Source organism: Cyanistes caeruleus, chromosome 37, assembly GCF_971803275.1.
Source record: "Cyanistes caeruleus chromosome 37, bCyaCae1.hap1.1, whole genome shotgun sequence".
Lineage (NCBI taxonomy): Eukaryota > Metazoa > Chordata > Aves > Passeriformes > Paridae > Cyanistes > Cyanistes caeruleus.
In genome coordinates this window covers 1-24,547 of record NC_141738.1, presented here as the reverse complement: position 1 = coordinate 24,547, position 24,547 = coordinate 1, and the positions used below count along the sequence as shown (strand labels likewise).

The window sequence follows — 24,547 nt, the reverse complement described above, 5'->3', positions numbered from 1 at the left end:
TCATTTCTATATTCTTGGGGTGTCTCTACTGTGGTTAATACTTGGGTGTTATTTTCTAATTTTTCTGAATGGTTATTCTGATCTCTTACTTTAAGGTCTTTTACTCCCCACACCACTGGATTTGGTCTAACAGATCTCGAATCATGGGGAACTACCTCTTTCTTTTATGAGTATTTGCACCCCCCGATCTCTTCTGGGTTCTCATACTCCAAGGCCCCAGGTTCTTTCTAATAACTACCCAGGATCTAGGGATTCTTTAATATTTATATAGTGAAATTATAGGGCCTATCCAGGGCTTTACACATCCGTGTGGACCCCGTTCAACTTTTTAGATACTTATCTGGGTTCTGTACTTTCCATCCTATGGAAATTGTTTCGCAACTTCAATATTTACAGTAAAATTCTCTGGGATAATTACAATATCCTCTGCCTGGGTTAGAAGCTGGGCACATGTATAATACCTTATGACCAGGTGGGAAATAATTAATACCCTTCCACTTAATGAGAGAGTCTAGTGTAACTTGAAAGCTAGGGGCTCCAGAGGTAATTTGTGATTGAATAATAACCTGGTCCTCTCATCGAATTAAGGACTAGTTAAAGGGTTCATGTGTCTTACTTAAACAAAGGTTAAATGTGCTAATTAAAATTATAAATGTTACTGACCCTTTTAATGAGCATTGGTTTCCTTTGCTATAATAGAGGCTTTTCCTTTGTAAAATACTAATTTGGGCTTCCCATAAATTATTTTGCTGGGTTGTCTTATTTCCATTTTTGTGGCATTTCTAGGACCATGACTTTTTGGTTCCATGTATATTGGAGTGTTTCCCTCCACAGTTTATTACTCCTCTGCCTCTCCCGTCGTCGACCCGGTTGCCTCGGGCCACGGGGTGTACCATCTTCTCGGCAGCAAGAGTATTCTTCAGGAGGGAGATTACTCCTTTTTTTTTTTTTTTTTATTCTTTCTTTGTATATATTTTTCTCAATTTTTATGTTTTACTAAAGGGGTATCACACCTCAATTCCTGGAGCCTCCGTCTGCACAACCCAGCTACTATATTTACTACAAAAGGTGCAGGTTCGTTTGGATGGTAACAATAATACAAGGAATTAACTCCTTTTGAGTAAGTGGCCCACCACTTTTCTGATCCTTTTTCAAATTCCCCTGCCTGTGTTTTGGTTCTTAAAGCTTAATCAGTGAGTCTTCTCTGGGCAATGTAGTAAAATCTACACACCCCTCTCGGTGGGTAGCCTCTATGACAGTGGGTCCACCAATGTTCTTCACATACTATACATTTAAAACAAACAAAAGGGTAACAATTCTGGCATACAGCACAACCTATTTTAACATTACTATTATATATTTCCTCACTACTAGATGGGGGTATCTTATATTCTATATAAAAGCTTTTATGGAGTTTACTATTCATAAGTCTCTACACAGATTAATAATTTTCAGATGTCATTTTTTCCAGGATATTTTAAGTCTCAGGTCCCCAGCCGGGCTAACCACTTTTTAGTTATTAGTTTGTTTTGTTTTTTTTTGTGGCTCCACAGGTCTCTTAATTCGACTTGCATGTGTTCATCCTTTCTCTGCGGTTCGGATTGCAGAATCAGTTGTTAGTAAGACTTGATACAGTCCTTCCCACTTCGGTGTTAGGGGATTCTTTTTCCAACTTCTTATCAACACTCAATCTCCGGGTTGTACCTGATGTAATATAAAATCCAATGGTGGTCTTTGAGCTAGCATTCTTTTTTCCTATAATGCTTTCTTATACTTCATTAATTTTATTAAGTACTTACTGATATATTGGTCACTCACATTTGGATGTGTTTGAACTTCTTTTATATTATAAAGCATTATCTATATATAATATAGATATATATATCATATATCTATATATATATATATATATCTATATATAAGGGATTATCAAAGCATCTTTTTTTCGGGGTTTCTTTTTCTTTCCCTTCCCCTCCCTCAAATTCTCTGTCAACCTAAATATAAAAGCCTTGGGATTCACTACCCAGATCTCTGCATAAGCACTTTCCTCTGGGTTAAAGGGAATCTTTATTTTTACCTATGAATTTAACTTTTGTTTAACCCAATCTTCAGTTGATCTAAATACAGGCCAAAATACATTTCTTGAAATTTCTTTTCCTTCCCATACTTTTACACAATAATGAATCATTTTTGCCTTATCCTTATTTTCTGTTCCGGGGAAATGCTCCCAATTCTCTAATATAAAACCCAACGGACTATCTCTAGGTACCGGTGGGAGTTTAATGGATACAGGGTGCTTGCTCTTCCCCTGTCCCATTCTTCCGGAGTGCCTTCAATCACACAGCCGCTTTCGCTTCCCCTTTTTCGTGGCCCACGCCCTCGCGGGCCAATGGGAACCGCACTACTGAAGGGTCCGCTCTCGCTTGGGGAATCTGGCTGCCAGTTCCCCTCTCACACACACACCACTCGCCACACTCCGGGACCCCGACCCCGACCGAACGGCTCTCGTAAAACTCACGCGTCCTGCGTCTTCGTCCGGACACTGTGCACAGATTTTAAGGGGTCGACCGGTCTCCCTTTTGCTTATTGCTTAGATCTTTTAGGTTCGTCGGTACAACTGAGGCAGAAAGCGGTCCTCCGGAACGCTAAATATTAAAGTGGGGGCGCCCACCGGTGGTACCGAGAATCCGTCCTGCAGATTGTATCCGAGTCACGGGCACCAAATTTGTTATAAATACACTAGAAACAGATATATAAGGAAAGGTTTTTTTATTAATTATAGCAAGCCAGCAATAAGCAAAAGTCGGCGCCGGGCGGCAGGGAGGAGGAGGAGAAACCTCTTCCCCACGGAGCTGCCGCGCTTCCCGCTTCCGTGTTTGTCCTTTTATTCGTTTCGGCCTCCTGGTGATGTGGCTTTCTTCCGGCGTTTCTGAGCATGTGTCTCTGGTCATTAGATGATCTTTTTCTACTCACTTGTGGTCGTAGAAGGGAGGCTTCAAGTCTTCCTCACTCCTGTTCCATTGACCTTTTCTCACTGTTTCTCTCTCCAAGTTTATCTTGTCCTAGTGTTCCAGGAATTTCTGCTAGGCTGTTATTAATTATGCCAACTTCAGCGAGTTAGTGGCCTTCAAACCTCTTTCTCAACTTTATATCTAAAGTACAATTTCGCAAAGCATTCTATCATATCTATATATTTAGGCGAACAAAAGAGTTTCTATCTATCACACTGAGGAACCCGCTGGCTCTGCGATCCCTGGCTCTCCCCTGGAGGCAAGGAAGCTTTCACTCAGAGAGAGACAAACTATCATTCCGAGTGGTCTTTGAGTTAGTTATGTCAAACCCCTGTGCTCCATTGGTGTTCCCCTCAGCCGTCCCACCCTGATACATGCATCTCGGACTCCCCCCACCCCTCTCCTCCCCTATAAATATCCCGGGTTTTCCCATGTTCCGCAGATTACCTCTTGCTGGCTCCCTTCACCAAAGTCGCACACACGAGCTTTGGCCCAGCCCTTTCCAAGGCTACTTCACTAGAGAAATCGCGGAGCTCGGAGCTTTCCATTCCCAAGGCATATAAGAGCCAGTGTTACCATATTTGTGACATCATAGCAGTGTGAGCTCCAACATGCTCCTCTCTGTGACACCACAGCAATGAATGACAGGCCCAAATTTCCTCTTCTCCGTCACACCACAACAGCAGCGACAGCACCTATTGCTCCATCTCTTCCACCACAGAAATGATAGGACCAAAGTTGCACTCGCTGTGTCAGCAGTGCAGCCACAGCCCAAAATTGCTCCCGTCTGTGAAACGACAGCAATTTTAGGCCCAGGATTACCCTGTTGGAGACACCATAGCAGTTAGAGCCCAACTTTCCCCCTCTCTGTGACACCAGAGCAGTGAGGGCCCAAATTTCCTCTTCTCTGGGACACCACAGCAATGTCAGAGCCACTGTTACCCTACCTGTGACATCATAGCAGTGTGAGCTCCAACGTGCTCCTCTCCATGACAGCACAGCAATGACAGGCCCAGTGTTTCCCTCTCTCAGACACCACAGCAGTGACAGCTCCAATATTCCCGTCTCCGTGACACCACAGCAGGGACAGCCAAAAAGTTGCCCTCTCTGTGAAACCAGAGAGGTGACAGCCAAAATTGCCTCCTCTCTGTGAAACTACACCAATGTCAGGCCCAGTGTTCCACTCTCTGACACCACAGCAGCTGCAACACCACTGTTTCTCTCTCTGTGACACCACAGCAGTGAGAGCCTCAAAGTTCCGCTCTCGGTGACTGCAGTGCACTCCGAGTCCCAGTATTCCCCTGTCTGTAACATCACAGCTCTAACTACCTCCATTTCACTCTCTCGCTGAAACCACAGCAGTGACAGCCCGACTCTTCCCCTCTCTGTGAAATCACAGTAATGACAGCCCCAAATTGCCTCCTGTCTATTACACCACAGCAATGTCAGGCCCAGAGTTCCACTGTCTAGGACACCATAGAAGTGTGAGCTCCAATTTAATCCTCTCTGGGACACCACAACAATGACAGCCCCAGTGTTATGCCCTCACTGATACAACAGCAGTGAGAGCCCAAATTTCCCCCTCTCTGTGACACCAGAGCAGGGAGAGGCCTAATTTCCTCCTTTCTGTGACGACACAGCAATATCAGAGTCAGTGTTACCCCACTTCTGACATCATAGTAGTGTGAGCTCCAAAGTGCTCCTCTCTGTGACACCACAGCAATGACAGGCCCAAATTTCCTCTTCTCCGTCACACCACACCAGCAGTGACAGCACCTATTTCTTCATCTCTTCCACCACAGAAGTGAGAGCCCCAAAGTTCCACTCTCTGGGACAGCAGTGCAGCCACAGCCCAAAATTGCTCCTGTCTGTGAAACGACAGCAATTTTAGGCCCAGGATTACCCTGTTGGAGACACCATAGCAGTTAGAGCCCAACTTTACCCCTCTCTGTGACACCAGAGCAGTGAGGGCCCAAATTTCCTCTTCTCTGGGACACCACAGCAATGTCTGAGCCACTGTTACCCTACCTGTGACATCATAGCAGTGTGAGCTCCAACGTGCTCCTCTCCATGACAGCACAGCAATGACAGGCCCACTGTTTCCCTCTCTCAGACACCACAGCAGTGACAGCTCCAATATTCCCGTCTTCGTGACACCAGAGCAGGGACAGCCAAAAAGTTGCCCTCTCTGTGAAACCAGAGAGGTGACAGCCAAAATTGCCTCCTCTCTGTCAAACCACACCAGTGTCAGGCCCAGTGTTCCACTCTCTGACACCACAGCAGCGACAACACCGCTGTTTCTCTCTCTGTGACACCACAGCAGTGAGAGCCCCAAAGTTCCGCTCTTGGTGACAGCAGTGCACTCCGAGTCCCAGGATTCCCCTGTCTGTAACATCACAGCTCTAACTACCTCCATTTCACTCTCTCGCTGAAACCACAGCAGTGACAGCCCGACTCTTCCCCTCTCTGTGAAATCACAGTAATGACAGCCCCAAATTGCCTCCTCTCTGTTACACCACAGCAATGTCAGGCCCAGAGTTCCACTGTCTAGGACACCATAGAAATGTGAGCTCCAATTTAATCCTCTCTGGGACACCACAACAATGACAGCCCCAGTGTTACGCCCTCACTGATACAACAGCAATGAGAGCCCAAATTTCCCCCTCTCTGTGACAACACAGCAATATCAGAGCCAGTGTTACCCTACCTGTGACATCATAGCAGTGTGAGCTCCAACGTGCTCCTCTCCATGACAGCACAGCAATGACAGGCCCAGTGTTTCCCTCTCTCAGACACCACAGCAGTGACAGCTCCAATATTCCCGTCTCCGTGACACCACAGCAGGGACAGCCAAAAAGTTGCCCTCTCTGTCAAACCAGAGAGGTGACAGCCAAAATTGCCTCCTCTCTGTGAAACTACACCAATGTCAGGCCCAGTGTTCCACTCTCTGACACCACAGCAGCTGCAACACCACTGTTTCTCTCTCTGTGACACCACAGCAGTGAGAGCCTCAAAGTTCCGCTCTCGGTGACTGCAGTGCACTCCGAGTCCCAGTATTCCCCTGTCTGTAACATCACAGCTCTAACTACCTCCATTTCCCTCTCTCGCTGAAACCACAGCAGTGACAGCCTGACTCTTCCCCTCTCTGTGAAATCACAGTAATGACAGCCCCAAATTGCTTCCTCTCTGTTACACCATAGCAAGGTCAGGCCCAGAGTTCCACTGTCTAGGACACCATAGAAGTGTGAGAACCAATTTAATCCTCTCTGGGACACCACAACAATGACAGCTCCAGTGTTATGCCTTCACTGATACAACAGCAGTGAGAGCCCAAATTTCCCCCTCTCTGTGACACCAGAGCAGGGAGAGGCCTAATTTCCTCCTCTCTGTGACAACACAGCAATATCAGGGCCAGTGTTACCCCACTTCTGACATCATAGCAGTGTGAGCTCCAAAGTGCTCCTCTCTGTGACACCACAGCAATGACAGGCCCAAATTTCCTCTTCTCCGTCACACCACACCAGCAGTGACAGCACCTATTTCTTCATCTCTTCCACCACAGAAGTGAGAGCCCCAAAGTTCCACTCTCTGGGACAGCAGTGCAGCCGCAGCCCAAAATTGCTCCTGTCTGTGAAACGACAGCAATTTTAGGCCCAGGATTACCCTGTTGGAGACACCATAGCAGTTAGAGCCCAACTTTACCCCTCTCTGTGACACCAGAGCAGTGAGGGCCCAAATTTCCTCTTCTCTGGGACACCACAGCAATGTCTGAGCCACTGTTACCCTACCTGTGACATCATAGCAGTGTGAGCTCCAACGTGCTCCTCTCCATGACAGCACAGCAATGACAGGCCCAGTGTTTCCCTCTCTCAGACACCACAGCAGTGACAGCTCCAATATTCCCGTCTCCGTGACACCACAGCAGGGACAGCCAAAAAGTTGCCCTCTCTGTGAAACGAGAGGAGTGACAGCCAAAATTGCCTCCTCTCTGGGAAACCACACCAATGTCAGGCCCAGTGTTCCACTCTCTGACACCACAGCAGAGACAACACCGCTGTTTCTCTCTCTGTGACACCACAGCAGTGAGAGCCCCAAAGTTCCGCTCTCGGTGACAGCAGTTCACTCCGAGTCCCAGTATTCCCGTCTGTAACATCACAGCTCTAACTACCTCCATTTCACTCTCTCGCTGAAACCACAGCAGTGACAGCCCAACTCTTCCCCTCTCTGTGAAATAACAGTAATGACAGCCCCAAATTGCCTCCTCTGTTACACCACAGCAATGTCAAGCCCAGAGTTCCACTGTCTAGGACACCATAGAAGTGTGAGCTCCAATTTAATCCTCTCTGGGACACCACAACAATGACAGCCCCAGTGTTACGCCCTCACTGATACAACAGCAGTGAGAGACCAAATTTCCCCCTCTCTGTGACACCAGAGCAGGGAGAGGCCTAATTTCCTCCTCTCTGTGACAACACAGCAATATCAGAACCAGTGTTACCCTATCTGTGACTTCATAGCAGTGTGAGCTCCAAAGTGCTCCTCTCCGTGACACCACAGCAATGACAGGCCCAAATTTCCTCTTCTCCCTCACACCACAACAGCAGTGACAGCACCTATTTCTTCATCTCTTCCACCACAGAAGTGAGAGCCCCAAAGTTCCACTCGCTGTGACCGCAGTGCAGTCACACACCAAATTTCTTCCTTTCTCTGACACAACGGCAGTGACAGCCCCACTCTTCCATTCCCTGTGACACCAGGGCAGTGACATGCCCAATTTCCTCCTCTCCGTGACTCCCGAGCAGGGAGAGCTCCAGTGTTCCTCTCTCTGTGACAACACAGCAGTGACAGCTCCAATGTTCCCGTCTCTAGGACACCAGAGCAGTGTGAGCCCCAAAGTTCAACTCTCTGGGACAGCAGTGCAGCCACAGCCCAAAATTCCTCCTATCTGTGAAACGACAGCAATTTTAGGCCCAGGATTACCCTATTGGAGACACCATAGCAGTTAGAGCCCAACTTTACCCCTCTCTGTGACACCAGAGCAGTGAGGGCCCAAATTTCCTCTTCTCTGGGACACCACAGCAATGTCTGAGCCACTGTTACCCTACCTGTGACATCATAGCAGTGTGAGCTCCAACGTGCTCCTCTCCATGACAGCACAGCAATGACAGGCCCAGTGTTTCCCTCTCGGAGACACCACAGCAGTGACAGCTCCAATATTCCCGTCTCCGTGACACCAGAGCAGGGACAGCCAAAAAGTTGCCCTCTCTGTCAAACCAGAGAGGTGACAGCCAAAATTGCCTCCTCTCTGTGAAACTACACCAATGTCAGGCCCAGTGTTCCACTCTCTGACACCACAGCAGCTGCAACACCACTGTTTCTCTCTCTGTGACACCACAGCAGTGAGAGCCTCAAAGTTCCGCTCTCGGTGACAGCAGTGCACTCCGAGTCCCGGTATTCCCCTGTCTGTAACATCACAGCTCTAACTACCTCCATTTCCCTCTCTCGCTGAAACCACAGCAGTGACAGCCTGACTCTTCCCCTCTCTGTGAAATCACAGTAATGACAGCCCGAAATTGCTTCCTCTCTGTTACACCATAGCAACGTCAGGCCCAGAGTTCCACTGTCTATGACACCATAGAAGTGTGAGAACCAATTTAATCCTCTCTGGGACACGACAACAATGACAACTCCAGTGTTATGCCCTCACTGATACAACAGCAGTGAGAGCCCAAATTTCCCCCTCTCTGTGACACCAGAGCAGGGAGAGGCCTAATTTCCTCCTCTCTGTGACAACACAGCAATATCAGGGCCAGTGTTACCCCACTTCTGACATCATAGCAGTGTGAGCTCCAAAGTGCTCCTCTCCATGACAGCACAGCAATGACAGGCCCAGTGTTTCCCTCTCTCAGACACCACAGCAGTGACAGCTCCAATATTCCTGTCTTCGTGACACCAGAGCAGGGACAGCCAAAAAGTTGCCCTCTCTGTCAAACCAGAGAGGTGACAGCCAAAATTGCCTCCTCTCTGTCAAACCACACCATGGTCAGGCCCAGTGTTCCACTCCGACACCACAGCAGCGGCAACACCACTGTTTCTCTCTCTGTGACACCACAGCAGTGAGAGCCCCAAAGTTCCGCTCTCGGTGACAGCAGTGCACTCCGAGTCCCAGGATTCCCCTGTCTGTAACATCACAGCTCTAACTACCTCCATTTCACTCTCTCGCTGAAACCACAGCTGTGACAGCCCGACTCTTCCCCTCTCTGTGAAATCACAGTAATATGACAGCCCCAAATTGCCTCCTGTCTATTACACCACAGCAATGTCAGGCCCAGAGTTCCACTGTCTAGGACACCATAGAAGTGTGAGCTCCAATTTAATCCTCTCTGGGACACCACAACAATGACAGCCCCAGTGTTACGCCCTCACTGATACAACAGCAGTGAGAGACCAAATTTCCCCCTCTCTGTGACAACACATCAATATCAGAACCAGTGTTACCCTATCTGTGACATCATAGCAGTGTGAGCTCCAAAGTGCTCCTCTCCGTGACACCACAGCAATGACAGGCCCAGTGTTTCCCTCTCTGAGATGCCACAGCAGTGACAGCTCTAATATTCCTGTCTCCATGACACCACAGCAGGGACAGCCAAAATTCCCTCCTCTCTGTGAAACCACACGAATGTCAGGCCCAGTGTTTCCCTCTCTCAGACACCACAGCAGTGACAGCTCCAATATTCCCGTCTTCGTGGGGCACCAGGCACCAGGGCAAGGACAGCCAAAAAGTTGCCCTCTCTGTGAAACCAAAGTAGTGACAGCCAAAATTGCCTCCTCTGTGTTGTTAAGAATAATATGTTACAGTTGCTGTTTGTAAACCCCTTATTTACCTTGTACCGCTGTCCCAGGTTCACTTACCTTGTACCCCTGTCGCAAATTGCTGTACCCCATATTTTTGTTCCTTGTTCAGCCAGGCCCTGCCCCCTCTCCCAAGTTGCTGTACCCTGTGTTTCTTGTTCTGTGTTCAGCCAGGCACTGCCCCCACTGCTCCTAGACTCCCACATGGCAACATTGCATCCCTTTCCCGAGTTGCTGTACCGTCCTGAGGAGGAAGATGACATACTGACTTTTATGCAAACGAGAGAGACCAGAGACTTATGGGATGCACCCATACTGGAAAAAACCCCAAAACAACGAGCCACGCAAAAGGGAAGGAATAGAACCAGCACCATCTAACAAGGAAGACCCAGAGGAGTCCCCTGACTTCTTTCCAGAGGCCAACATAACCTCGAGGAGACTCGACTGGGATGACACCCTAGACTACGAGTCCAAAAGAATGAGTCTTCCCGGGGACTCCTGTGAGGAAGGAAGGCCCAGCTCTGCCCTAGTGACAGAGCTGCATGGATCCTCCTCTTCTGCGGTGTGCAGTGGGAGCAGTGGCGGTGTGCGCGACCCCTCGGGCCCCCACCCCAGAGCTGTGCTGCTTAATAAAGGCCTTTTTAAAAGGAGCTGGTCTCCTGGCCCATTTATCACAGCTTGGGGGCTCGTCCGGGATAGCCACGCCCGGAAGAGGACCAGGGACGGGATGGCCGCCCACCCTATTGGGCCTCCAGGGGACACCTGGCTATACTGGACCCAGAAGAACAGCCTGGGATCGACATCGGAGAAGAGCGCCGGATTGGGTAAGCCACCGGTGGCGGGAGTAGGAGGCGAGTGAGTGGATGTGTGAGTGAGACAGGGGCTGGCAGCTCAGACCCCCGGGGCGAGTGCGGACTGCCCAGTACTGCGGTTCCGGACTCCCGTGAGGGGGCCGGCCGGGAACGGCAGGAAGCGAAAGAGGCTCACTTGGGCCCAGAGAAACGAGTGAGGCGTTTCCTGGGGATAAAAGCTCCCCCTCTGAGTGCGCAGAGGGGTAGGCCCCTCTACTGAAAAGGGCTAAATGGCCTAGGCTTCTCCGGGCGTGTGGAAGGCCTAGGTGAGTGAGAGTCACACGCAGGCAATCTAGGTAACTCCCGGGGTGGTGTGTGGGGGTGCCTAGGTTCGGTGTGAGTGAACACACCCCCCCCGCTTGGGTATTCAAGACGACCTGACCGGGGAATTGGAATTGGGGGTCCCCAGGCCCTACCGGCACCAGGCGGTCAGCGAAGGGCCCTCGCTTCCCAGGGTCTGTGACACAGGACGTGCTGAAAGGCTCTAGTTGTCGCGGCTCAGTCTCGGCTCAGGGGGTTCCTGAGAAGGGAGGTCGTCAACCTGCTGCCGGAGAGCACAGGGGCAGGTAGTCTGCGCGGGCGGGCGAGGCAGCTAGAGTAATACACTCACGCATCCCTTAGCCAAAGCCATTCCCTGGTGGGCGGAGCGGCTAGGAGGCAAGGGGGAATTCTCCCACTACTCACTTACACTCAGCCCTCGCGCAGAAGCTATTCTCACTGGGGAAGGGGGATAGTCAGGGAGTGGAGGGGCAGGGGGTTCCGGGGTGAGCCCTGCTGACCAAATCTTGTGGACAGCACTGAGACAGGGACGGGGGAAGGTCCCAGGAGCTTCTAGTGCTAGGGTCCCCTCAACATCGACCCAGGAGTGCTCATAGCCTTCGCTGGCAAGGGGGTCAGGGAGGCGAGGCGCGAGGGGAACGTGATTGGGGTGTAGGGAGGGGCAAGCGGAACCTGCAAGCCCCGCTGGGACCTAACCCCCGGGGCAAGCGGAGACTGCAAGCCCCAGAAAATTCAAAGTGTGAGTGGAAGGCCGGCCGAGTGTAAGAAAGGGTGTGGATTCCTGTGTGAGAAGATTGAGTGTATTCCCTAGTGTGAAAGGAGAGAGTGAGTTCCTAGAGTGTAAGTGGATATTTTGTTGAGGTTTGAAAAGTCAGTTGTCCGTCATTAGAAATTTTTAGCTTGAGTAATAGAACCTTTATAAAGTTTAATTTAAGTAAGGGCCAGTTTTAAGTTGGTTGCATTGCCTGTCAGTTCCAGTTTTGTTCAGGTAGAGGCACCGTAAGTTGTTTTTTTTTAAGTGAAGACCCGGAGATAGGAGGAGCAATGAGACAATGTTTAAGTAAGAGAGTAGGTCCCAAGGGGAATGAAGAGGCCACCAGAACAATTCCCCCGATAGCCCACTAGGGCAAATATTATATTGCTGGGATGCACAAGAGGCCACCAAGGGCCTAGACCGGATCAAGATGATCCATTACTGTATAGAGGTCTGGCCCAAACTAGAGATGCAAGGACAGTGGCCTTGGTATGGTACTAAAGATCCTTGGATGTGCTCCCAACTGTACCAGCATCTGAAAACCAGAAGAGGAACTGAGCCCAGAGAGAGTATCAGGCATTCTAGCCATACCTGCACCAAAAACAAAGAGGGACATAAGAAAACTCTTAAGCCTTTATAGATACTGCAAACTATGGATGGAACAATATACCCAGAGCATCAAGTTTCTTTATGAAAAGCTAGTTGATTGTGAACCCATAAGGTAGACAGCTGAAGATGAAGCGCAATTAAATCAGCTGAAGGTTAAGCTGTCCTCAGCACCAGTTTTAAGCCTGCCTGACTTAAAGAAAGAATTTGATTTGTTTGTCAGCTCTGAAGAAGGGACTGCATATGAGATTCTGACCCAGGAATGGGGAGGATGTCGTAAGCCCATAGCCTATCTATCCAAACTGCTGGACCCAGTAGCTCGTGGGTGGCCCACCTGCGTGCAATCAATAGCTGCTGCTGCCATTTTAATAGAAGAGGCCCAAAAGCTAACCCTACAGGGTAAGATCAGAGTCCACACACCACATGATTTAAAAACAATCCTGAGCCGAAAGGCTCAGCAGTGGCTGACAGATGCCAGGATATTAAAATATGAAGTCATCCTAATGGATACTAGCAATTTGGAGCTAGTAACCTCCAAGGGCCTGAACCCGGCACAATTTTTGTCAGGGGAGCCTCTGTCTGAATTAGAACATGACTGCTTAGAATTGGTAAATCTCCAAACCAAAGTGAGGGAGGATCTGGGAAATGTACCCCTGCCCTTTGGGAAGGTACTATTTACTGATGGTTCCTCCAGGGTGGTGGAGGGGAAAAGATACTCAGGGTATGCAGTGGTCATAGAGGTAGGGGAAGGAAAACTAGATGTCCTAGAAAAAGGGAGACTACCCCCCAGTTGGTCAGCTCAGTGCTGTGAGGTTCATGCTCTAAAGAGGGGTCTGGACTTGCTAGAGAGAGAAAAAGGAACCATCTATACACATTCAAAGTATGCCTTTGGGATAGTCCATACCTTTGGTAAGATCTGGGAGGAGAGAGGCTACCTGAACTCCAAAGGGAAGAACCTGGCACATGAAGGGCTGATTAAATCAGTATTAGAGTCCTTGACCAAACCCACAGAGATTGCAGTGGTCCACATGAAGGGGCATCAGAAGGGAGACTCCTTAGAAAGCAGAGGGAACCGACTTGCTGACCAAGCAGCTAAAGAAGTGGCCTTAGATCCAAAGGAATCAGTAAAAGTTTTTAAACTGGATGAGGAAGTAACTGAAGAGGACGGAAAGAAGGAACCAATATTTACCAAGAAAGAGTGGGAAGTAATAAAAAATTAGAACTGTCTCAAGGAGAACAAGGAGAATAGTTAACCTCAGATGGGCGGAAGTTTCTGAACAAGGCCTTAGCCTGGAAAATATTAAATGAGATACATGAACTGACGCATTGGGGAACCCAAAGGTTGTGTGATCATTTTCTGAGAGAAAACCTATACTTGGGAGCAACATCTAGCAAAGGCCACCTGGTTAGTCAACACCAGAGATTCCACCAACCGAGCAGGTCCTGCCCAGTCTGAGTCTTTACATGTAGTAGACGGAGACAAAGTCCCAGTAGTACATGTCAGAGGTCTGCTAGGGAAGACAGTTTGGGTCAATTCTACCTCGGGCACAGACAAACCCATTCATGGGGTTGTCTTTGCTCAAGGACCAGGTTGTACATGGTGGATAATGCAGAGAGAGATGGAACAACATGATGTGTACCTCAGGGAGACCTGATCATTGGGTAAAAGGTTACTGCCACGCAGACATGAAACAGAAGGAAATGTGTAAGTGTTGAAGGTATGAGCAGGTGAAAGATGGTGTTCTGAGTGAGTAAAATGAGAGAGTGGAGAATCCTGCAGCTCTCCAGCGTGGGGGGGTCTAGATTCAGTAGCTTGTTGTGGGGCTTGACAGGGGCATGATGGATATACTGCTTGTATTTTTTGGGTGGAACGGAGGGGAAGTTTCTATGTATGTAAATGTGTGCAGAGTTAGAATGTTAGTTTTAGCAGTAAGTCGACGATATGGGGATAAGGGGTGGAATGTCCTGGGTTGATTATGATGTTAAATTGTATCCCCATTCGTCCACCTAACTCAGACACAGGTTCTGTATTCTTAAAATTCTATCTGAGAGTAAAAGTGAGTGGAAAAGAAGCACCAAGTCTGTTATCAGACTGTATTTGCTCCCCCCCGCATCGGGAGTTTTGACTACAGCACAGACAGACAACAAGACACAAATCGCCTTGGCTTTCCAGCTAGCCGGAGCAGAGAGGTCTTCCTGGACTGTTTTCTTTACCTTTTTCTGAAACGAATCGAACCTGCTCTGGACTGGGGACTCGGGGGAGCACTGGGAGCTTGCACCCATGGACTACCGGGAGCCCAGCCTGGGCGGCGGCATTTTCCAGCGCCAGAGGGACTGATAACAGAGCGAACACCCCCAGGAAAGAGACCCTCTGAAGTTTGTCATCTCTTCTGAAGGGCGAGAGGTTTTGTAATTTGATATCATTCATTTTTGTGCTGGGTAGTGCTGTGCCTGTGAAATGAACAGGTTTTTTTTCCACTTCTCTCAGAGAAATCTCTTCCCGAACCGGTTGGGGGGTGGAGGGAAAAGGGCCACGTGGGTTTGCTTCCCAGGGGGAGTCCCCCTGGAAGTTTTCTCCCAAATTTGCCCTAAACCAGGATAAAGAGGCAGCCAGAAATAGACTGAGAGAGAAAGAATATAAACAAAGACTGCAGAACTCTGCTGAGTGAGTTAGTTTAAGTGGGAGTGTTCTTAAAGTTCTTGTGGTTGTTGCTGTTAAATATTTTGATGTTAGCAAAGTTGGCTGAATAAAACCCCACCCATTAACTTCTCCCACAGAACATTCTCCAAAAAGGCAACTAAATTAAAGAAGAAGGTGGGAGAAGAAGGACCATACCACCTCTCCTGGTCCCCATCTCTCCTGCTCCCCCACAAAAAAAACAAAACAAAAACAACAAACCTAAGAGGCAAGACCGGGTGAGGCTAACAGGGAAGGTGAGCCATGAAGCTCCCTAAAACAAAACTAGCTCATACCGGACTCTTAATTGGACTGATGTTGGTCCAGCTGGTGAGCCTTGGGATGGGGGACAGTGGAGAAGCATGTACAAAGTGCTACTATCCCCTATATGATGGAGAGGATCTAGGATCACTGATGAGGGTCCACACAAACATCAATCCCACCTGTTTCGATCACACCAAATTGGAAACCTGTCAGGAGGAAGGAAAGACATATTGGATTACTAGAAATACTGCCTCATTTAGGCAACGTCTGCTTGGAGAATGCCCTGTAGGAGAATCCTGGCTCTGCTTTGAACAGGAGGGACTGAATGATGTAATAAAAGAAAAACAATTGAGGATAAAGAAAGGTGATCTGGATGAAACACGAGGTAAGAACCTATTCATTGACCTGATGGAGAGAATCAGCAGAGAGTTAAACTTAACCAATTGTTGGGTATGTGGGAACACCCAGATGTCAGAGTATTTATTTTGGATTTGTGGGAGCACTGCCTATACCCACCTCCCAGGGGATTGGGCAGGAAGCTGCACAATTGAGGCAAGTTTCTTGTTCCTACCCTGTTTACTCCCCTGTATAATCAAGACAGTGACAACCACAGTACAAGCAAGCATCCAGATCCCTGAAATAAAAGATAAGAAGCAGGCCAGGATCATGTTAATGGAAACTCAAGGTCAGGATCGAGAGCACAAAACTGCCAGGGAAATATATGAGCAATATCGAGAATTAAGAGATAAATATTCCCAAGAGCCAGAAGTTAATGGTTGATGCGGGCTAGAGCCCGATCAAAATATAAGAGGGGGGATATTGTTAAGAATAATATGTTACAGTTGCTGTTTGTAAACTCCTTACTTACCTTGTACCCCTGTCCCAGGTTTACTTACCTTGTACCCCTGTCGCAAATTGCTGTACCCCATATTTTTGTTCCTTGTTCAGCCAGGCCCTGCCCCCTCTCCCAAGTTGCTGTACCCTGTGTTTCTTGTTCTGTGTTCAGCCAGGCACTGCCCGCACTGCTCCTAGACTCCCACATGGCAACACTGTACCCTGCCCCGAGTTGCTGTGCCGTCCTGAGGAGGAAGATGACATAAGGACTTTTATGCAAACAAGAGAGACCAGAGACTTACGGGATGCACCATACTGGAAAAAACCCTGAAACAACGAGCCACACAAAAGGGAAGGAATAGAACCAGCACCATCTAACAAGGAAGGCCCAGAGGAGTCCCCTGACTTCTTTCCAGAGGCCGACATAACCTCGAGGAGACTCGACTGGGATGACAGCCTAGACTACGAGCCCAAAAGAACGAGTCTTCCCGGGGACTCCTGTGAGGAAGGAAGGCCCAGCTCTGTCCTAGTGACAAAGCTGCACGGATCCTCCTCTTCTGCGGTGTCCAGTGGGAGCAGTGGCAGTGTGCGTGACCCCTCGGGCCCCCACCCCAGAGCTGTCCCGCTTAATAAAGGCCTTTTTAAAAGGAGCTGGTCTCCTGGCCCGTTTATCACACCCGGGGACCCCCGCAGCCGGGGCTGCCTCTGAGCCAGGCGGCCTCCGAGCCCGGCTGCGTGGCCAGGGGGGCACGGCGAGCCCGGGGCCTCTGTGCCAGCGCTTGTCCCGTTCTCCCTCAGCCTCTGCCCAGCCTGGGCCGGCCCCCCGAGCCCCACCAGGCCCTGCAGAGCCACGGCCAGCCCGGACCGCTCCCCTCGGAGCCCTCTGCGGACACAGCACCGGCCCGGCCACACGGACCCGCCAGTGCCGGGGGCCCACGGGCCGCCCAGCGCTGCCCGGGCCTTGGCCCCGAGCACAGAGCTCTGCCCGGGGGGCTCCCGGCCCGAGGCGGCGGCTCCGGGCCCGCCCGGCCGCTCCCGGCTCCCACAGCCCGCCCGGGGCCGCCCCGCCCAGGCCGGGGCTGCGCCAGCGCTCCCCGCACCTGCGGGGCTGCAAACCGCTGGGCACAGCTCACAAAAACACATTCCCCCAGCCCCACAAAAACACCAAAATCACATCCGGACATCTCCCCCCACAAAAAAAACATCCAAACCCTAAAACCACAAACGCACCGCTTCCGCCCTCTCCTCGTTCGCCTTCCCAGGGACCCCGAGCCCGCGGCAATGGCCCCGGAGCGGGACAAAAAGCTGCTCCGGCCGAGGCACTTTGAACACCCTGAGCTCTCCTCAGGGGGCCCTACAACACCGGCCTATGGAACTTTGCCGTGCAAAGGAACCATTTTGGTGCTCCCTGCGGAGGCCAGAACTGAAACTTTGTTCCTTTTGCCTCGGGCCAGAGACCCTCGGGCTGTTTTCTGCACACACTTCCAGCCCCCAGCGCTTGCAGCAGGCGCTGCCTGCAAATGTCCCACTGCCAGGGCCCTGGCCTTGCTGTCACCCGCTGGGGCTGGCCATGAACAGAGCTCCTGCACTTGCATTTCCAGCTGCTGTGCAACCAGAGCTGAGGGATCTGCAGGTGCCTGAATGCAAAACCTGGCAGAGGAGCCTCTCTCGAGGGGGAAATCTCCCCCTCCTGAGCCAGCCCGGGGCAATGCTGCCATTCTCTGCTGCTGCTGCTGCTGCTGCTGGGGCACCTGGGGCTCTGGCTGAGCAGGAAAGGTGATCCTGAGGCAGGAGCTTTCCTTGGCTGCAGCAAAGGCTCGATGCACCAGGACCTTCCCGGCGCTGTGCTTGTTTGTTTTTTCCAATTAACTGTCCCTGTCAGCTCTGGGCAGAGCTCTGTAACTGGGTGTGACACTTGCCTGTGGCACTGTCGGGGTGGCCAAGGGGACCTTCCCCGAGCTGTCTGCAGAGGAATCCACAGCAGCCCAGGCCGGGGGTGCTCAGTGGCCGCTCAGTTCCACTGACTGGACGCGGCTCTGGCCGCTTCATTTGGAGCGTCTCCAGGGAGGGAACGCTGGGGCTGCTGTCCCAGCTGTGGTGTCACTGCCAGGGGAACGCTGGGGCTGCTGTCCCGGCTGTGCTGGCACTGCCAGGGGAACTGGGGCTGCTGGCCCGGCTGTGGTGTCACTGCCAGGGGAACGCTGGGGCTGCTGGCCCGGCTGTGGTGTCACTGCCAGGGGAACGCTGGGGCTGCTGTCCCAGCTGTGGTGTCGCTGCCAGGGGAACGCTGGGGCTGCTGGCCCGGCTGTGGTGTCACTGCCAGGGGAACGCTGGGGCTGTCCCGCTCCTGCCCCACCCCATCAGCTCTGCCAGCGCCTCCAGGGCACACAAAGGCTGAGCCAAAGGGTGAGAGCTGCACAAGGGGCTGAGCTGGGATCTGGGACCCATTGGGATCATGGAGTCCAGCCCCCGGCCCTGCACAGACACCCCAACAATCGCAGCCTGTGCATCCCTGGCAGCGCTGGCCAAAGGCTCCTGGAGCTGCGGCAGCCTCGGGGCTGTGCCCATTCCCTGGGGAGCCTGGCCAGTGCCCCAGCCCCCTGTGGGGGAAGAAGCTTTTGCTGATCTGCAGCCCAGCCCTGCCCTGGCCCAGCTCCAGCCGTTCCCTCGGCTCCTGTCCCTGCTCAGCTGGGCAGAGATCAGAGCTTGCCCAGAGAAGCTGGGGCTGCCCCTGGATCCCTGGAAGTGTCCAAGGCCAGGTTGGAAGGGGCTTGGAGCAGCCTGGGATAGTGGAAGATGTCCCTGCCATGGCAGGGGGTGGAATGAGATGAACATGAAGGTCTCTTCCAAGCTAAGGCGTTCTGTGATTCTGGGATTTTGGGAGAGATGCTGAAGCTCTGGCTCAGCTTTGTAATACATGGAATTGAATCGTGCTAACTAAATTGGAACTATTTGGAAAGTTATTTAGAAGCAATCAAAAGGATCAGTGCTACAACGCACCTCTGCAGATGTTACATGTTAAAATTAAGGTGCAGGATGTAGTTTAGAAGATAAGTGATATCCCAAGTTGGAAATGGCCTTGAGATGGACAAAATTAGGATGACTTTAGGCATAGGGCCTGAAAATCAGTAAATATCAGACTAATTAGTAGACTTACATAACACAACGCTTAGTACGCATGCACAAACCTGTAAGGTTATCCAGAGGACAATGAGGATGAGGAGAAGCCTTCGCCCAAAGACCCCCAAAAGAAGACTGAAGACCCCTTAGCAACAAGTGAGGCATGTGCTGTGAAGAAAAGTGATGTAAAGTCAGAAAAATCGGAAATAGGAGGAGACTTAGGGGAAACATTAACGAATATGTATAAGCACACAGTATATAAGTTTAGCTTAAAGTGCTTTGTTTTCGATGTGAGGCAGGGTGGGAAGCCCCCTCCGTACCTCGGTCAGTTTTGTACTTCAGGTGGGGTGAGAAGCCCTCCCTGTACGCCAGTTGGTTTTGCTTATACTTTAATCATACGGAATTACTTGCAAATTACATCTATAAATTGCATTTTTTTATTAAATTGTATTCTTTTACTAAATTGTATTCTTTTTATAAGAAATTTTTATTCAATTTACTAAATTGTACTTTTTAATTAAACTGTTATTAACTCAAGAGACCAAGTTGTCCAAATTCTAATTTCATTTAGAACAGTTTTATCTCACCCAATGTCTGGACCCAGCAGCAGCCATGGGTGGGCTCCTCCCTCTCGCTGTGGCTGTAACTCACCCAGGAGCAGCAAGTGAATCCTGTCCCTCATGGGCCAGCGAGTGCCAGAAAGGAACATAGAAAGGAACACTGCTCCTTGGAGAAACACAATGTCCTTGGGCTTCAGCAGAGCATTGAAATGGGCCCCCTCGAGCACCTCAGCTCCAGTGAAATCTCCTTTACTGGGCTGGGCCCAGGAGATCTCCCAGAGCAGCTGCAGAGGAGTCACTGTCAGGAGGAGGGACATTTCTCAAAGTTTGATGTAGATCAAAACAAGCTCTGTTGGTAGCTCATTTCTGTTAGTGTTCTAAATGAAATTAGAATTTTGACAACTAGGTCTATTGAGTTAATAGTAATTTAATAATAAAGAAAAAATGGATAGAATTTAGTGCATTGAATACAGTTTTGGTATAAAAGAAATACAATTTAGTGAAAGAGTACAATTTAGTAAATAAATTCAGGTATATATATATATATATATACATATACATATATATATGTTTGTATATATATATATATATAGTTTGTCAGTAATTAAGTATGATTAAAGCATAAGTAAAACTGACCGGAGTATGGGGAGGGCTTCTCACCCTACCTCACGTACAAAAAAAGCAATTAAAACTAAACTTATATACTGTACGCTTCTACATATTCATTCATGTTTCCTGCAAGTTTCCCCCTACTTCCAATTTTTAAATTACTATTCTTCTATGGTCCATGCTTCACTTGTTGCTAGGGGGTCTTCAGTCTTCTTTTAGTGGTCTTTTGCTTGAAGGCTTACACTCACCCTCATTGTCCTCTGGATAACCTCACAGGTTGCACGTGCGTACTAAGCCTAGTGTTATGTAAGTGAGCATTGCGCTCCACTAATTAGTCTTATCTTTTATAATTTTCAGGCCTTATGCCTAAAGTCATACCAACTTTATCCATCTCAAGGTCGATTTTGTATTAGGACATTTCTTATCTCAAAATTACATCATCTACCTTAATTTTAACATGTAACATCTGTAGGGGGGTACATCTGCCTTGTAACACTAATTCCCTTGATTGCTCCTAATAATAACTTTCCAAACAGTTACAATTTAGTTAGCACAAATCATTGCCATTTATTACAGAAGGGTGTGAAAACAGGAGCATTGTTTGGTGTGGCCTCCTCTCTGCCTTTCACACCTTTCAGCGCTTTGATCCAGCCAAGAGCTTTCTTCAAGAGTGCAATGAAGCAGCTGCTCCTGCTCCCAGCTCTGGCTCTTCCCAGTCTCTGACCCTGCCTGGTTTTGGCCCTCTTGCTGTGCCCTCTGTTCCCCCAGGGGCCCTGCCCCAGACTGAGGGATCAGATCCAGGCACTGCTGCTGCTCCCTCGGGACCAGCCCCACTTTGGTTGTTGCTGGCAGTGCCAGCAGAAGCCGTGGCTGGAGCAGCAGGTGCTGACAGTGGCCCAAGGCCTGGGGCTGGAGGGGTCCCTGGGCTGGGGCTGGGAGGGAGCTGCCCCTTGTTCTCCCTCTGCCTCACACAGAGCTGGGCCGGGCACAAGTGGGGCAGCAGAGCCAACAGGGAGCCTGCGAGTCTCTTCCAGCCGTGCCTGCTCAGAGTTTGGCCTTGGAGCTCCAGGTGGGCAAAGGCAGCTGCTCTGGTCCCTCTGCGTGTGCCCGTGTTCAGCACTGCTGCTCCATCAGTCTGTGCCCAGCAATGGGGAAAAGCCTCAGCCCTGCAGGGCGGGGAGCTGCCGGGCTCTGCCTGAGCAGCTCAGCCAGCGCGAAGGGAGCTGCTCCACACGGGAAGCCAGAGCAAAGGGCATGCCTTTTCTAGGACATGTTTTCTGTAGAAAAACAAACAAACAAACAAACACGAAAAAAACATGAAAGATAAAAATTACTCGCAAACGTGTAGTGAAAAATCTTCTATAACTCTGGGGTAAGAAAGAGGTAACTGATCCTTTGAAAAAGAGAACTCAGCTTTGATTTTAGTTCCTTAGTTTGTACACGTGCTAGTGGAAAGGATCCATTAGCTGCCTTCCTTTACAGATTTGATGGATGTTTTCCAATGTTAAGATATTTTACACTGCAGTTAAAGGAATAGGAAATACATGTTCTTCATGACTGTGTCTTGAGTGTCAAAATTTTGCAGTTTGAAACTTGGACCTAATGCGTTGCAAATGGAAGTGATAAATCCCAATGGACTGAGTGAATGCAGCTTTTCCTATGCGATGTGCAGCACTCCAAGGACTTCCTCAGAGGGGCTGTGGGTGCTTGGAGCTTTGTCCTGTGCCACTCTGGGATGTCATGAAATGGGACTTCACCTGCCACCAGCCCAGGTCACGCTCTGCCACCAGCCCAGCTCCTTGGACCTTGTGTCCCCAAAGAAGACACAAGGTGTTTCTGCTGCTCCACCTTTGCACAGATCCACAGAGAGCTGGGATTATCCCAAGTCTCGTGTCTCCATTGTGCCATATTCCTAAAGAACCAGCAGCCCATCCCGACGAATATGGTGAGTTGTGTGGATGGTTGTCAGCTCCCTTTCCTGCCTAGAAATCCTGAAACTGCTTCTAAATGCTGCTCCCTTCAGTTCTTGGACACCTACTCACACAGAGCTGGGGAAAAAATCCCCTGGCCATGGCTTACAAGGTGAGTTATGCCAAAGTTAGAGCTCTGTGGGAAATCTCTATCCATCCCTATCCTTTTAATATATCTATACATGGGGGTGTGCATGGATGTGTCTTGTATGGAAAGGAAGGAGTGTGCAAACAACGTGACTGACACTTTCACCCTCTGTGTTCATTCCATACTCATGGGTACAAAGATATTATGGAAACCTTTGCAAGGACAGACCTTCTGTCCATGGATACAGAGACATCCAAGAGCCCCTGGCACTGACAGACCCTTCTGTCCATGGATACAGAGACATCCAAGAGCCCCTGGCACCGACAGACATTGCTGCTCTTCAGCCAGTGACAGGATGAGTCCCTGAGCCTGGGGCTTGGCCTTCCTCGTGGTGAGGGGCATCAAGGAAGGCTGCAGTGTGATGGACATTGTGATGGGCTGGGAAATCACTGGGGGAAAGGAGGGAGCAGTTGTGAAGTAAAAGGCAGGTGGGGGAGAGAACTGTTCAGAGAAGGGCTGAGCTACAGCTGGAGAAAGCTGAAAAATGACATTTGGGGTCATCCCAGATTGATTTCTTATAGAAGTTATGGAACAAGTTTAATTTTGGGCGGGGTGTCATGTTTTCCTTTGGAGGTGGACACTCTGCAGACTTGAGCTGCATTGCCAAAATGCTCAAGTCTCTGCTGCAGGTCACACCATTTCTTCTTTGGCTGATCCCGGCCCGGTGCTGAGCCCAGCAGAGCCCTGGCAGAGCCCAGAGCAGCCTCAGCATCCGCAGAGCCCGGCTGCAAGGAGAGAAACCAGAAACCGCCCGTCAGCTCAAGGCTCCTGTCCCCTTGTCCCAGCCAGCCACGGTGCCCAGGCCATGCTGGCCGTGCTCAGCGCTGAGCCCAAAGCTGCCCATCACTGCTGCCTTTGGGAGCAGAGCAGGAGGGCAGGACATGTGCCCAGTCTGCAGCCAGCCACGGCAGATCCAGCCCCTCAGCAGCTGCCCAGAGCGGGATGCTCCTGTGCCCGCTGCCATCTCCCAAAAGCTCTTGTCCCACCCATGCCAAGGAGATGAGGACCCACCTCACACCATCTGCTGCCAGAAGAAAAGCTGGTCCCAAACGATGTCCTCAGCCTTCTCCAAGGGCACGGCCCATCCACACCACAGCTGGTCCCAAGCACTTCCCGATCCAGACTGGACCCCACCTAGAATTCTTCCTTTAGAAAAACAAACAACAAATTAATGAAAATAGGTTATAGACAAAAAGGGGAAAGAAGAAAAAAGGTAAAAAATCTTATGTCTGTCAGGAGTTTGAGGAAGGCACAACCCCTACATTCTAGGGAAAAACCCACCCACGGGTGAGGGAAGCCCATGCTTTCTCCCTTCCCCCCTGCACTGTCCCCCAAAATCACGGTGATCCCAAAGCAAAGCAGGGGAGTGGAGCAGCCCAAGCCCTTCCTTGCCTGCACAGCAAAGCAGCCGTGCTCAGGTTCTGGAGTCCCACCTGTGCTCCTGCCATGGGGGTTTGTTTGTGTTGGGCTGGCTGCCCCAGCCCCAGCCTGGGGCACGGAGGGTGCTGGGGGCTGTTGGCAGGACCAGGAGCCCACTCCCATTTCGTAACCACCCCAGCCCACACCCCCAGCCCTGCCAAAAACCAGCTGGGCAGCCACTGAAGAATCAGTTGCATCCACCCCAGCAAAGGGGAAACCTTTGGTTCCCAGCCAATGCACAAATCTGGGAGCATCCCCCTGGGTCTGGACTTACTGGAAAATTCTCTGTGGAGCCTGGCTTTCAAGAAGGTGCCAGAATCAAAGTCCATCATCGCCAGCTGCCGCTGGCCAGGTGGAGGAAGAGGTTGTCATCCTTGCTGTTGTCCTCCATGTCCCCAGCAGCAGCAGCAGCAGCAGCAGCCCCACCTGGTGCAGCTTCTCCAGGGGCTCCTTCTTCCCTGGGGTGACACCAGGCTGTCAGGGTTCTGCCCAGGGCCCGGCTGTCACTGAACCAGGACAAGCAAAACCAGCTCAGATGGCGGCCACCAGTGCTGGGCAGAGCAGCTCAGCTCCAGCACAAGGGCTGCGTGTTC

General features: G+C 50.4%; 1 long non-coding RNA gene across 1 annotated transcript; it reads right to left on the bottom strand.

The window, feature by feature from the left end:
* Positions 1-983: 983 nt before the first annotated feature.
* On the bottom strand, positions 984-2,906 carry LOC147647440 (uncharacterized). Its single transcript, XR_015281513.1, has 2 exons — positions 2,519-2,906; positions 984-1,704 (listed from the first exon to the last, which is right to left on the bottom strand). It is a non-coding gene; the product is annotated as an uncharacterized LOC147647440 (long non-coding RNA).
* Positions 2,907-24,547: the final 21,641 nt, after the last annotated feature.